The following is a 14,860-nucleotide window of genomic DNA, read 5'->3' on the forward strand; positions in this document are numbered from 1 at the left end:
CTTCACCTTTACCTTGAGCTACAGGGGAGGCAGTTTCAAAAGTCTATATAAGAGCTTGCCCAATGTTCTGGGTTCCTCTCCTCCCTCCCTGCGGGGTGTGTGTCTGTTTGTGTGTGAGCACCCTGTTGCAACAGTTTAATAAAGATCAGGCTTGCTAGCTCCTTTGCTTCTCAATACAGTGGTGCCTCGCAAGACGAAATTAATCCGTTCCGTGATTTTCTTCGTCTAGCGGTTTTTTCGTCTTGCGAAGCAAGCCATTGACAGCTTAGCAGATTAGCACTATTAGCGGTCTAGCGGCTTTTAGCGATTAGCTGAGAAGCGGCTTATCAGCGGAACAGCTGATAAGCGGCTTAGCGCTTAGGGAAAGGGCGGAAAAAAGCAGAAAAAAACGCGGGAACTCGCAAGATTTTTTCGTCTTGCGAAGCAACCCCATAGAGAAATTCGTTTAGCGAAGCGCCTCCAAAAACGGAAAACCCTTTCGTCTAGCGGGTTTTTCGTCTTGCGAGGCGTTCGTCTTGCGGGGCACCACTGTATTCTCTGGTTGGCCCCAGTTATTTTCTCCTGCCCACAGAGAACCTACATAAGGACTCTTGGGTACCCCATGAGGGAAAATGAGCAGTTTTTTCTTATAACAATCAACTCACAGCCGAGCCTACCTGGCAGAGTTGTTGTGAAAATAAGACGGAGAGGAGAAACACGTAAGCCATCTTGGAGGAATAGCAGATAGAAATGGAATAACATATATAAAGACGGCCTTCTCTTTCTGCTTGCAGGATTATGGAAAGGAGTTTCTAAATTTCTGGGGAGATAGGGTTAAGCCTTGGGATTGAATTCACATTCCTTTCCCTCCCACTTCAGCCACTCTGAAGTGCAGGTCCATCTGTCTCGGGCGAGTCTTGCTCTGTGTCTCAGGAAGTACCCCGCAGGACGAGTCTTGCTCTGTGTCTCAGGAAGTACCCCGCAAGACGGCTGAATTCTCTTTGGAATCGGAAAACGCCACGCCATTCCTCACAGAGTCTCTACATGCGCTTTGCCAGGGCTGTTTCTCCATTTATCTGTGGCATTTGTATCCTTCCCCGTGGCTACCAATAGCTATGCTGCTGTTGGAGGCACCATGCCTATTATAAATGCCATTGCTGGAGGTCACAGACGGGGAAATTGGGCTGTTGCCCCCAGGTCCTGCTTGAAGGCTTCCTATGAATATCTGGCTGGCTGCTTTGTATACAGTGGTACCTCTGGTTGCGAATGGGATCCGTTCCAGAGGCCCATTCACAACATGAAAGGAACGCAACCCGCAGTGGCGCACCTGCACACGTGCTGGTTGCGATTCGCCGCTTCTGCGTATGATGTCATTTTGAGCATCTGTGCATGCACGAGTGGTGAAACCCAGAAGTAACTCCTTCCCGGTCACCGCAGGATGCAACCTGAAAAAACGTAACATGAAGCAGACGTAACAAGAGGTATGACTGTACAGTCACACCTCGGGTTGAATGTGCTTCGAGTTGCGCTCCGCGGCAACCCGGAAGTAACAGGATGCGTTACTTCCAGGTTTCACCGCTCGCGCATGCGCTGACGCTTAAAATGACATCACGCACATGCGCGGAAGCGGAAAAACGCAACCCGCGGACATGCGCCATCACGGCTTACGTTGCGTTCAGGATGCGAACGGGGCTCCGGAACGGATCCCGAGGTACCACTGTACTGTTAATCTGGTGAAAGAATCTAAAAAAGCACCAGATAACTATACAGTGGTACCTCGGGATACAGACGCTTCAGGTTACATACGCTTCAAGTTACAGACTCCGCTAACCCAGAAATAGTACCTCAGGCTAAGAACTTTGCTTCAGGATAAGAACAGGAATTGTGCTCCAGCGGCGTGGCAGCAGCAGGAGGCCCCATTAGCTAAAGAACAGTTTCAGGTTGAGAACGGACCTCCAGAACGAATCAAGTTCTTAACCCGAGGTACCACTGTACCCATTAAAATGCCTGGGATAATTCTCTTTTTTAAAAAAACCACACCCTCGCCTGGCACCTAAAACGCCAGCTTGGAGAGGGCATTCCACAAACAGGCCACCATTGCTGAAGAGATCGTCTCTCTAGCAATCAACTGCTCCTCACATCGTTGACAGGGAAACTTGGGAGAAGGGTCTCCAGGGAGGATATCCAGGTCCAAATTCAGAACATCAGAAAAGTACTGCTGGATTGAGCCATCAAGTCGCCCGCGTTGTTCTCACACAGGAGTAGGCAACCTAAGGCCCGTGGGCCGGATCCAGCCCAATCTCCTTCTAAATCTGGCCCACAGACGGTCCGGGAATCAGCGTGTTTTGACATGAGTCGAATGTGTCCTTTTATTTAAAATGCATCTCTGGGTTATCTGTGGCGCATAGGAATTTGCTCATTATTTTTTTCCAAAATACAGTCATACCTCATGTTACGGCGCTTCAGGTTGTGGGCTTTTCATGTTGCGAATGGGCCTCTGGAATGGATCCCGTTCGCAACCAGAGGTACCACTGTACAGTCATACCTCACGTTATGTCCGCTTTATGTTACGTTCTTTTAAGTGACGTCCGGCGACGACCTGGAAGTTCCGGAAAGGGTTACTTCTGAGTTTCGCCGCTCACACATGTGCAGAAGTGCAAAATGACCTCATGCGCGTGTGTAGAAGCGGCGAATCGCAAAACGCCATGCGCAGGCGAGCCGCTGCGGGTTGCGCTCTTTTCATGTTGCGAACGGGCCTCCGGAACGGATCCCGTTCGCAACCAGAGGTACCACTATATAGCCCGCCCCCCCCGAAGTTCTGAGGGACAGTGGAACGGCCCACGGATGAAAAAGGTTGCTGACCCGTTCTCATGGCATCTGCCTTCACCTCCAGGGGTGAAGTCCAACTGCTGCATTAGTAGCACCCAAGAGACCTCCCTGTGGTGCAACCCTGGGCAGGGAGGTCCTGGGCTGCCCAGACCCCAGACAACAAGACCCCCTCTCTCAGCCTCACTGAAGGACACTGACAAACTGGAACGTGTCCAGAGGAGGGCAACCAAAATGGTCAAAGGCCTGGAAACGATGCCTTATGAGGAACGGCTAAGGGAGCTGGGCATGTTTAGCCTGGAGAAGAGGAGGTTAAGGGGTGATATGATAGCCATGTTCAAATATATAAAAGGATGTCACATAGAGGAGGGAGAAAGGTTGTTTTCTGCTGCTCCAGAGAAGCGGACACGGAGCAATGGATCCAAACTACAAGAAAGAAGATTCCACCTAAACATTAGGAAGAACTTCCTGACAGTAAGAGCTGTTCGACAGTGGAATTTGCTGCCCAGGAGTGTGGTGGAGTCTCCTTCTTTGGAGGTCTTTAAGCAGAGGCTTGACAACCATATGTCAGGAGCGCTCTGATGGTGTTTCCTGCTTGGCAGGGGGTTGGACTCGATGGCCCTTTTGTGGTCTCTTCCAACTCTATGATTCTATGATTCTATGACAGGATCCAAAGGAAAGCAGAGCAATGCATTTGTCACCAGCCTGGCTGCAGGAGTCGCTGGAAGGAGGTGGACAAGACGCCATCCAACCATCTTAGGGACTCCATTCCAGATTTGTGCAGGATTTACTCCTTAGTTTTTTCTTCTCCTGAAGATATCCCGCAAGGGAGTGGGTGTTTAGGATCAGAATTTCCCTTCTCTGCATCCCAGAAGACACCAAACAGATACAGGAGGGATCTGAGCTGGTTGGATAAAAATCAATGATTTTTTAATTTATTTTTTTAAAAATCAATTTTTAAAAATTTAAATCGGATTTTTAAAATAAAATGCTTTTGGAGGAAAAATCTTTCTAAAGATAGTTTTCTATTTAAGCAAAGCAAGAGCACCCAGACTTGCAAAAACACTGCTGGGGTGGGAAACACACATACACAAAAAATGGAGGGTGTTTGGAGACATTTATCATAAATCCAAGGGTGGGAAATGTCTGTGTGTATACCTGTGTTGGAAGAATAACGATAATTTCTATTTAGGTTACATTATAGTCCAAAGGCTATCCATCAGGAAATAAGGATTTGTTTTAAGTTTTTCATGTGTACTAAAACAGTCTTAAGTTTTTGTGGTTTTTTTTTAAAAAAGTTTAACCACATCAGTTAACAAACATGGATACATATGCTACAATGTTATCGCATTAGTTAAATAAATTGTTTAAATTGTGATTAAGGAAATGATTATTTTTTTCTCCTTCCAGTAAAGTACAGCAGAAAAGTTGTCCAAATATAAACAGTTAACTTATTAAACCTCACAATAATTTCATAATTATTGGTATATGTATTTCTGATTGCGTAACCAAATCGGTGATTTTTGATGTAACTGTAAAAACTACTCTGAAAATTTATTATTCCAAAAATGAAACCTTCCTCTGGTTGTGAATATTAAGATTATACCAGCAAGAATGAGTCTTTCTGTAAAAAAAAGTAATAATATTGATTTAAATCAAGTCTTACTGTCTAGTGATTTAAATGAGTGTCACAGAACTCTTCCTAGTGGTGATTCTCAGCCGTTGGTATTGAAAGGCATACCGCCTCCAACAGTGGACCTGAAAGTAGCCTTTCCTTCCATGATTTTGTCCAATCTGCCTTTAACGCCAACACTGCCTACTGTGGCAGGGAGATCCACAGTCTAACAAGGCAGGGCCAAAGCCCTTTTTTTAATCTGTCCTGGATCTCCCAGCATTCAGTTTCATTGGACGTCCTCGACTATTATAAGACAGGGAGAAAAATGTCTTCATTCCTCTGCAAAAAATGGTTTTCAGCTTGTTTTAACCTCTGTGCCGGGTTTTGGTCTTATTTCTGTATTATTCACAACTGCTTTTTTTCAGTTTCGGTTTCTTCTTGTACTTACAGAGTTTTCTAACCTCCTACGCTGCGTGCACATAAATACGTCCCCTTCCCATAACACCCAAAACCAGTTTTTTCCACGAAAGAATACAAGGGCTCCCTCGAGTGTTATATCTCTATAATCCTTCCGGGCCTTAAGATTTACATCAGCCAAGTACTGTTGCACAAATAGCATATTTATAGAGGTACGGACAACGCAGGGGCAGATAAGCACCTATTAATCACTACTTAAAGCTCCATCAAAGACAGCTTAAGAAGAGTCAATAGCTATTTAATCAGCATTTCCCTTAGACAAAATGGAATGTGTTTCCTAACCCCCCTTTTGAAAAGCATTCCTGAGCAGTGCAGTGGAAAAGGCTTTGCTGAGAGACAGGAAAGGATGTGAGAGCCAAAGGGCATTTATCTGTTGCAAGGAGAAGGTTGCTCATGCGCTTTCTGCCAAGGTGCCCTAACGTGCCAGAAAGAAGTCTAAATTCAGCATGCAATATAAATTATGCAAAGCACTAAAAATAATGCTCCTTCGACATGCTTGGAGATTTTATTTTCTTTAATGTTGTTCCCAATTCTACACCAGCAATGGACTTGGAAAGGCTGGAAGAATTTGATGCCAGCTCCGAAAGTTTGGCATCTAATAATTTTAAAATAATCATCAGTTGGCAGAGCATGAGACACTTAACCTCAGGGTTGGTTGTGGGTTCGAGTCTCATGCTGGGCAAAGGATTCCTGCATTGCAATGGGTTGGACTCGCATGGTCCCTTTCCAATTCTAGGATTCTGTAAGCACAGAAACTGCTTTCGGAAAAACAAAGAATTTTAATTTTACCTTCTGAAAATGTCAGGCAATGCTTAATAACCAAAGAAAATAAAAACAAAAGCAATATATAATTTAACTGCAAGTACTTGGCAAACATTTCTAATGATTTCTATGCCACTTTGCACACATTTTACCATATTTATGCGAATCTGATGCGCCATCGAATCTAATGCGCACCTCAATTTTCAAAACCAACATTTTTCTTGCTGGTGAATGTAAATGCACAATCAAATCTAATGCGCACCCAGATTTTTGTGACATAATTTGGCCAAAAAAAGGTGCACATTACATTTGAGTGAATACGTTACTTACCAAGCAAAACTAAATCATGTTAACTTAACCAAACTATCTTTTGACTTCCCAGGTCATGTCACAACTTTTTAGCACACCTCGTTTTGGGAAATTGGAAAATTCAACACGTCCTAACCTCCTATCTTTCTCCATCGCTCCACACCTTCCTAAGGTACTGATTCAATAGCACAGCACACATTTCCTCTTTTGCTCTCACAACTGCGGCGCTTTATGTACGCAGTGTCGCACTTTGGCTCCCCACAGTTTCCACATGCACAATTGCGAAAATTGCCTTGCTGAACATTTCTGTTTTGACCAGGGCTCTCTGCTTCCAAAAGCTGCCAGCGAGATGCCCCAGAGGAAAAAAGGGAGGCGAGAAACCACGCAACCCACCTTGCCCCCCAAATTTTGTGCCATTCAGCGATACACTACCCCTGAGCATGGAATTTCCACTTCGGCTGTCAAGGAGGAGACAAGATTTCAGTCTTGCCTGTTCCCATTTTGTGAAGACATGCCATCGGACATCTCCTAGTTATGCGCCTGAAAATGCCTTGAGAACACAAGGAAAAGCAGCAGAAAGAGTTGAGAGTGGGACAGCAAATCCCTTTCATGTCACTGGTTACAACCCCTTTTTTATTTTTATTATATTTTTTGAGGCTGCCTGGAGGCCGAAAAGTTGACCAGACAAGAGGATGCTCTCCTAATATTTGGCAGATCACTTTCACAGGCAGACAAAACCATCCAAGAGACGAATATTTCCTTATATCCTTTGCAAGCACTCTAAGTTTTTATTTATTTATATGTCTCCCTCTCTCTCTCTCTATATATATATATGAGAAAAATTATAAGATCATAAAATACAGAACAAATGACAAAAAATCAAATTAATTCTCCAAAAGCGCTTGGCAAAACAAATAAATTTTCAGCAGGTGACAAACAACCAGAATGGTAGGTACCTGTCTGATTTTAATAGGAAAACTATAATAATAATAATAATAATAATAATAATAATAATAATAATAATAATAATAAAAAATTTATACCCCGCCCATCTGTTTGGGTTTCCCCAGCCACTCTGGGTGGCTCCCAACAGAATATTAAAAACACAATAAAACATCAAACATTAAAAACTTCCCTAAACAGGGCTGCCTTCAGATGTCTTCTAAAAGTCAGATAGTTATTTCATTGACATCTGAAGGGCGCCACTTCCGAGAAGGCCCTCTGTCTGGTTCCCTGTAACCTCACTTCTCGCAATGAGGGAACCGTCAGAAGGCCCTCAGAGCTGGACTCAAGTTACTATGCTAAAAGCCTCACGTCACAAAGAAATTATACGAAAGTGAATTAACTGTGGAACAACCAGGAAGGCTTCTTCAGGTGATCAGACAGGTATATATGAAACAGGATGGACCTTGTTACAAACATCATGGCAGTGAGACAGTGTGGCATAGTGGTTAGTGTGTCAGACTGGGACCTGGGTTCAAATACCCACTTGGCCACGAAGCTCAACATGTGACTTGGGTTTAGTTGCTGCCTCTCAGCCTAACCTACCTCACAGGGTTGTTGTGGGAATTAAATGAGGAGAGGGAGAACCATGTGTGCTCCTTGGAGGGGGAAAAAGTAGAATATAAATGCAATAAATATAAAAGAAACACGGTGGTGCATCTGCAGCAGCCTAGCAAGACACTTTCCTCTGCTCCAGCTGCAACAAAACATGTCTCTCCCCTATCGGTCTCTACAGCCACAGCAGGCGCTGCAACTCCCCAACGGCTGGACTTCCTCCCCGAAGGCACGCTCTTCCACTGTCTCTCCCGAGACAGACGGATGCCGAAAAACCAAATACAGTGGTACCTTGGTTTTTGAACAGCTTAGTTCACGAACAACTTGGAACCCGAACGCTGCAAAACCGGAAGTAGGTGTTCCAGTTTTCGAACTTTTGGGGGGAAGCCGAACGTGCTCCGTTTTGAGTCCCCCTGTGTTTCCTGTTGCGCTGCTAATTTGCATCCGTCCCCCACCCCCATTGTAATTCAAGCCTTCTCTTTCCAATTGCAGTGTTCTGAGGTGATATTTGGAGCTTATATTTGGTGCTTTCGTTTTTGCTACTTATTTTGCGTTTTTTGTTTTGAGGCTTTTTCAGTTAATTTATTTTTTACTGTGTGGATCCGTTCAGCTACTGATTGATTGATTGATTGATTGATTGACTGATGGCGGAAATGCATAAAAGCCCCCCCCCCATCCAAACAATGGCTTTCATCAGTGCAGGTAAGACTTTTTTAAAAAAATTATCCTCTACAATACTGTTTTATTTATTTTACAGTACAGTACCTTGATTATTGCTTTCATTGTCTCATTAGATAGTAAAATTCATGTTAAGTTGCCGTTTTAGGGGTTGTTTTTAAAAGTCTGGAACGGATTAATCCATTTTGCATTACTTTTTCAAAGCATTGCTTGGTTCTGGAACGCTTTGGTTCAGAACAGATTAAGTATGAGAACCAAGGTACCACTGTAAAATAAATGCAACAATTTTTCAAGCACAAGGGGAACTCCAGACCTATGCCATCTGGCCAGCGGAGTTCAAGAACCCTAGGTGTCCAGAAAACAAGGAGATCTGGTCTGTTTTGGTGTGTGTGGATACGGTACTGACTCTGGAGGAGAAATGAAGAGTAGCCAAACATCAGAATCTGCCAGCGGCCTCTTTAAACAACCTGATGTCTGCCAAGGTCTCTTGGAAGGCTCTGCACAGCTGCTTAAGGAAAACTGTTTCCTTCCCAGACAGGTTGACGGTTCCCTAGAGGAGACCCACCCATCTACAGGCTGCAGCGACTGTGACAGGAGCCACTGTGGCACGTTTCGGGGAATGTGCTTCTTCCGTCGCCGTATGCACCAAAAGATGCTTTCCAGTATTTCTGCAAGGTTTCAGCTAGTCGTCCTTATCTAGCAGAAGCCAATTCACCTCTCCCACCTAGACGTCTGTGAGCCCAGGAAACTGGAGCGAGGGGAAAAGCAGATCCCACCCCAAGGACTTTCTCCCTCAATTTTCCCAATTAAGGGGGGGGGGGGGGGATAGGAAAATTTGGGTGAGCACTGGCAGGGGCAGAACAGCTATGTTTACGTTCTTTGAATGAATGAAATTCTTTTTGATGCATTACTTTATTTTAATATTGTGTTGGAAGCCGCCCAGAGTGGCTGGGGAAACCCAGCCAGATGGGCGGGGTATAAATAATAAATTATTATTATTATGGCAAGGCTTTACTTAAGTGTAGTAGGAAGATTCAACCGTCAACGTGTTTTGTGCTTTATAGACACACTTGCAGATTTGGGAGGAAATCTTTTGCCCAGGGCGGGGATCGAACCCATGTCCTTGAGATTAAGAGCCTCTTGCTCTACAGACTGAGCTATCCTGGGTTTTCCTTTTGTACTTTTCCTTTTGTACTTTTATGTTGTGAACTGCCCAGTGATCTTTGGACGGAGGGGGTAAACAAATTAAATTAATGATGATTATGATATTGATGAAAGCAGCAATGTTTCTGAATACCAGTTGCATTAACCACTGTGCTGCAGCCCTTTGTGTAGCTCACATAAAGGCTGCACCCCTGCATCTCACTGAACCCCTACACTGGCTTCATGTCCCCTTATCCTTAATTCTAATTCTAAGAATAATAAAAATTATTTATACCCCGTCCTCCCCGGCCAGAGCCGGGCTCAGGGTGGCTAACACCGGTAAAATTACAATAAAAATTTAATAGGGAAAAAAAATTAAAATGCAATTTAAAATGCAACCTCATTTTATAAGTAGCCCATAGATCAAAACCATAAGGGGAGGGAAACATAAGGGTCAGACTGAGTCCAAACCAAAGGCCAGGCGGAACAGCTCTGTCTTGCAGGCCCTGCGGAAAGATGTCAAGTCCCGCAGGGCCCTAGTCTCTTGTGACAGAGCGTTCCACCAAGTCGGGGTCAGTACTGAAAAGGCCCTGGCCCTAGTTGAGACCAATCTAACCACCTTGCGACTTGGGACCTCCAAAATGTTGTCATTTGTGGACCTTAAGGTCCTCCGTGGGGCATACCAGGAGAGGCAGTCCCGTAGGTATGTGGGTCCTAGGCCTCGTCCTCTGTTTCTCTCTCCATCCTTATATCCCAAGAGCCACTCTTCCTATAAAGCTTTTGGCACACCCCCTTAGTCCTCACTAGGGACATCATGTTGGAGAATTCAAATAGAAATGGAAACAGGGGTGCAATCTGCCATAGCCGGCATACCTGTCCCATGTCCAGAGCAGAAATCCACCTGGCCAATACAATTGGGATTTGCTGTTGTCCCAGTTGCTTTCAGTTGGCAAACAGTCACGTTCGCCTCCCACCTGCTTTTGCAAATGAATTGGGTGGAATAACGTAACTTATCCGAATTACGCACTTTTGCCACAGCAAACAAAATGAGACAAAAAGTGTTGTTTATGGAAGAAGGCGAACCACAGCAGAATGGAAACAGTGCTGCATGCGACGAGTACAGGGCAGAATGAAAAATGCTCCACCTCTGCATTACAGAAACGAACACTTGGTACGTGTAAATGAACAGGATACATATCTTTCCCATTCACCCTTCTCTCCTTTGCCCCCCTTCCCTTTAGGCTCCCCAAAGCGGGGTCTTCAACTGTAGGCTCTCTAGGGCAGGGACCTGCCTTTTAAACAATCTTGCACAGAAACAACTTTTCTATCAAAAGAAAAGAACAGAATCCTCTCTCTCTCTCTCTCAAAAACAAAATTAACTCATCGCTCAAAATAATGCAGGACGCGGGTGGCACTGTGGTCTAAACCACTGAGCCTCTTGGGCTTGCCGATCAGAAGGTCGGCAGTTCGAATCCCTGCGACGAGGTGAGCTCCCGTTTCTCAGTCCCTGCTCCTGCCAACCTAGCAGTTCGAAAGCACGTCAAAGTGCAAGTAGATAAATAGGTACCGCTCCAGCGGGAAGGTAAACGGCGTTTCCTTGCACTGCTCTGGTTTCGCCAGAAGCAGCTTAGTCATGCTGGCCACATGACCCAGAAGCTGTCTGCGAACAAACGCCGGGCCCCTCGGCCTGTAAATTGAGAGGAGCACCGCAACCCCCGAGTTGTTCGCGACTGGCCTTAACTGTCAGGGGTCCTTTACCTTTACCAAAATAAAGCATCATACTGTTGACTCATGTTCAGCTTGTGGTCCACCAAGACTCCTAGATCCTTTTCACATGTACTACCAGCAAGCCAGGTGTCCCCCATCTTATATTTGTGCAGCTGGTTCTTCCTGCCTAAGTGCAGAACCTGACATTTGTCCCCGTTGAAATTCATTTTGTTAGCTGGGAAGAGACTCCTGCTGCAATCCTGCAGAGCCACTGCCAGCCAGTGGAGTGTGGACCATACTTAGCTAAACGGGTCAGCAGCAAGCATCTCCCCATAATCGATTTATTTTTATTTATTTTGTAACACTGATTGACTGCTTGATTGCAAAAAACAAAACAAAACAAAACCTCAAAGCAGTTAGCGAAAGAAGATAAAACAAATAAAATCACTAATAAGAAGAACCGGCAACAATACATTTAAGACTTTTGACACGTTGAAATAACTGTAAACTATAAAACAGATTAAAACTCGCAACAACTTTCTAAATTCCCCGAGAGGCTTGCGCACACAAAAATGTTTGTAGCAGCAGCCGAGAAAAGTGCAGTGAAGGCGCCCACCTTGGTATCAAGAGGCAGGGAGTTCCAAAGTTCTGCCACGCGAAAAAGACTTAATTCATGAGAATGTAAAATGGCATGCACCCCTCCCAGGTGTTTTGGAGTGCAAATGGCTAATGCTACTGGGAGCTGTAGTACAAAATATTTGGGTGCTGCCACGTTGAGGAGAGAATGAGAGACCCGCAGGAGCCAATCTGAGAGGGTGGGCTAGATGGGTATTTGTTTCTCAAGGGGTCTTGCCATGCCCTCTGGGGTTCCCTTCCACATTTGGGTGCTGGGCATGCACAGAGACACCTGCATGTCACTCAGGTCCCCTGCTGGGGGGCAGACACCACCTGCCCGCCCCCACCTGGCTGGCAAATTGTGCTGCCGCCTTCTCCTTCGCTGGCGCTAGCTGAGAGCAGCTTAGGCTCCAAGCAGCGAGTGTGGGAGTCCTTTTTCTAAATTTGTGGTTTTATAAATGATCTTTTAATTGACTCTCGCATCTTTCCCATTTTGACGTTTCTTCGTTTTGCAAAACCACAGCTGCGCGTCGCCCGTGCCAGGAAAGCAAAACAAACGGAGGGAGCCACCGCCGTTGTTTTTGCAATCTGAACGGTCCGCCCATCCGGATCGAAAGGTACAGTCACTGGGCTTAAGATATCCCCAAAGTGTGCTGGACGAGACAAATCGCAATTCACACAGGCGCTTGGAGGTTCACGCTGCACCCATTTCCACCAATTCCTCCTGAATTCAACAAAAAAACAACAACAGAAAAACAGAAGGACGCCTTAGGCAGAGACCACTGGTCTGCCTGACCTCTCTGACTGGCAGAAAAAGACGTTTCCTCGTCTTTAACTGGAGATATTTGTTGTTAATTGCATTTGCACCTCACATTTTCCTGCCAAGGAGTTCACGGTGACAAACATGCTTCTATCCCTACTCATTTAATCCCTACAACAGGCCTGTGAGGTAGGCCAAGCTGAGATGCAGCAACTTCAGCATTTCAAAATTTGCCAGGTGCATTTTGCACGCAGGACGCGGGTGGCGCTGTGGGTTAAACCACAGAGCCTAGGACTTGCCAATCAGAAGGTCGGCGGTTCGAATCCCTGCGACGGGGTGAGCTCCCGTTGCTTGGTCCCTGCTACTGCCAACCTAGCAGTTTGAAAGCACGTCAAAGTGCAAGTAGATAAATAGGTACCACTCCGGCAGGAAGGTAAACGGCGTTTTCATGTGCTGCTGTGGTTCGCCAGAAGTGGCTTAGTCATGCTGGCCACATGACCCGGAATCTGTGCACTGGCTCCCTCGGCCAATAAAGCGAGATGAGCGCCGCAACCCCAGAGTCGGTCACGGCTGGACCTAATGGTCAGGAGTCCCTTTACCTTTACCGTATCAGCCACCTGTGACTAAGTGAAAATGCCCATGTGCTAGGAATGGCGCCTGACATCTCCACCACCTGGAGGTACGTGCCCGGGCGTCTTCGAACCGTGACTTTTTTCACACACTAACAACACACCTTGTAGAATTTCTATCATATTTTATCTGCACAATCAAAACGAATTCCAGGAACCAAAAACTCACATTGAAACCTACGACTTTTTGAACAGCCCAGTCCCAAAATGGCAACAAGGCGTTCTGTTTGGGCGACTATAACCCTGGTTTAAGGAGCCATTTGGTGCTTAAGCTTATATATCTGAGTTTCTAACGAGGAGTGAACAGCTCCCAAGGTCACCCAGTGAGTTTCGTGACCAAGTGGGGATTCAAACCCTGGCCTCCCAGGACCTAGTCCGACACTCTGACCACTACCCCACACTGCCTCTCAAAGTCAGAGAGGAGGCGGTATTGACAAAGATTGAACATTCTGCAGGAAACTCAGGGTTCTGCCAGGAGGACAGCATAACTGAACCAGGACCTGGGTTCAAATCCTGACGCAGTCACAAAGCTCTGTGTAACCTTGGGTCAGCCACTGCTTCTCGTCCTTAACTACCTCACAGGATTGAATGAGGAAAGGGAGGTCCATGTCAGATAAAAAAACAATAAAATGAATAGAAATATCCAAGCCAGGCTTCAGATCCCTCCCTAGCCTTGAGTTCTTTCGCACCCTTTGCTTCTCCTTTTTTCCCCCCTTTCCAAAATCTGCAACGCGGGAGCTAGGGATGACCTCCATCACAGGGCTGTCATGAGATCGAATCTGGGCACGGCCAAAATTACGTATATCGCCATGGTACTTTCAGCAGGCAGCCGTTAAAAAACAAACAAAACACGTCCCTTGTAACTGAAGCAGATCTCTCTGGCTCCTCCTGTCCAGTGGCCCGTCTATTCTGACGGGCAGCTGTCCATCACCAAGGAAGATCTCCTGCCCCCATTTCTTGGGGTGCCTCCGCCAGGGATTCAGCGGGGATTTCTGCATGCAGAGAGAGCATGGATGCCGGAGAAGAGCCACCACTAAAACAGGGCTTTCGGAGGTAATGCGGTGGGGATGCCAGGCAAAACGCAGCTCTTCCTTAGGCGAGGCCGGGTTTCCTCTCCGCTGGGAAGCCCCGGAATTAAAAGACAGGGAAATCCCACACCCGAATACCCCCCATGTCCTATTTCCTTGCTGTAGAAAAGGGGGAGATCTCTGCTGCGGGCTGTCTCTCCCGGTGCAAAAGAAAGGGGTTCCCTTGCTCCGGCAGAGGATGCCAGCTCTACAGGGTGGGGCTGAAAAGGGGGGGAGGGGGGAAAGGAATTGGAGAGAGGGAAAGAGAGGATATTTGCAGGGAGGAAGAGGAGGAGGAGGGAAAACCCCCACCGCAGACTCTGGAATGGGAAAACCCCTGCGCCTCCCTCCCTTCCCTCCACCGTCGGGGGGGGGGCGAGGATGCAGCAGAGCGGGCGGGGTGGGGGAACACTCTTGCAATGCAGACAGGCATGCATGCAAGCTAGGAAGGGACTGCAGCCCAGTTATATGCACATATATATATATCTGTGTGCATTTTTAAAAAATCAGGGTTGCGTTGGAAAGCTCCTTCAAGAGGGCACTCCCAGCAGCCCTCTTGAACGCACATTATAAATCAATGCACATTTATACATGTGCATTAATTTATATTTGCTCCGAGCAACTCGTGCAAGGGCTGACGGGCATCACTCGCCACGCGACACGCCCGGCAAATCCCCGGGTCACGGAGGAGGAAGCCGGAGGGCGCGCGCCAGCCCTCTGCCCTGGCTGCTCCTTC

The 14,860-nt window shown here is 46.4% G+C and overlaps 1 protein-coding gene across 1 annotated transcript in view; it reads right to left on the reverse strand.

Moving 5' to 3' along the window:
- RGS19 (regulator of G protein signaling 19) overlaps positions 1-14,860 on the reverse strand; it is a 61,367-nt gene that overhangs the window by 45,383 nt on the left and 1,124 nt on the right. The gene's annotated exons all lie outside the window — the stretch shown is intronic.

This window comes from Podarcis gaigeae (assembly GCF_964106915.1).
Source record: "Podarcis gaigeae genome assembly, chromosome: 6".
NCBI lineage: Eukaryota > Metazoa > Chordata > Lepidosauria > Squamata > Lacertidae > Podarcis > Podarcis gaigeae.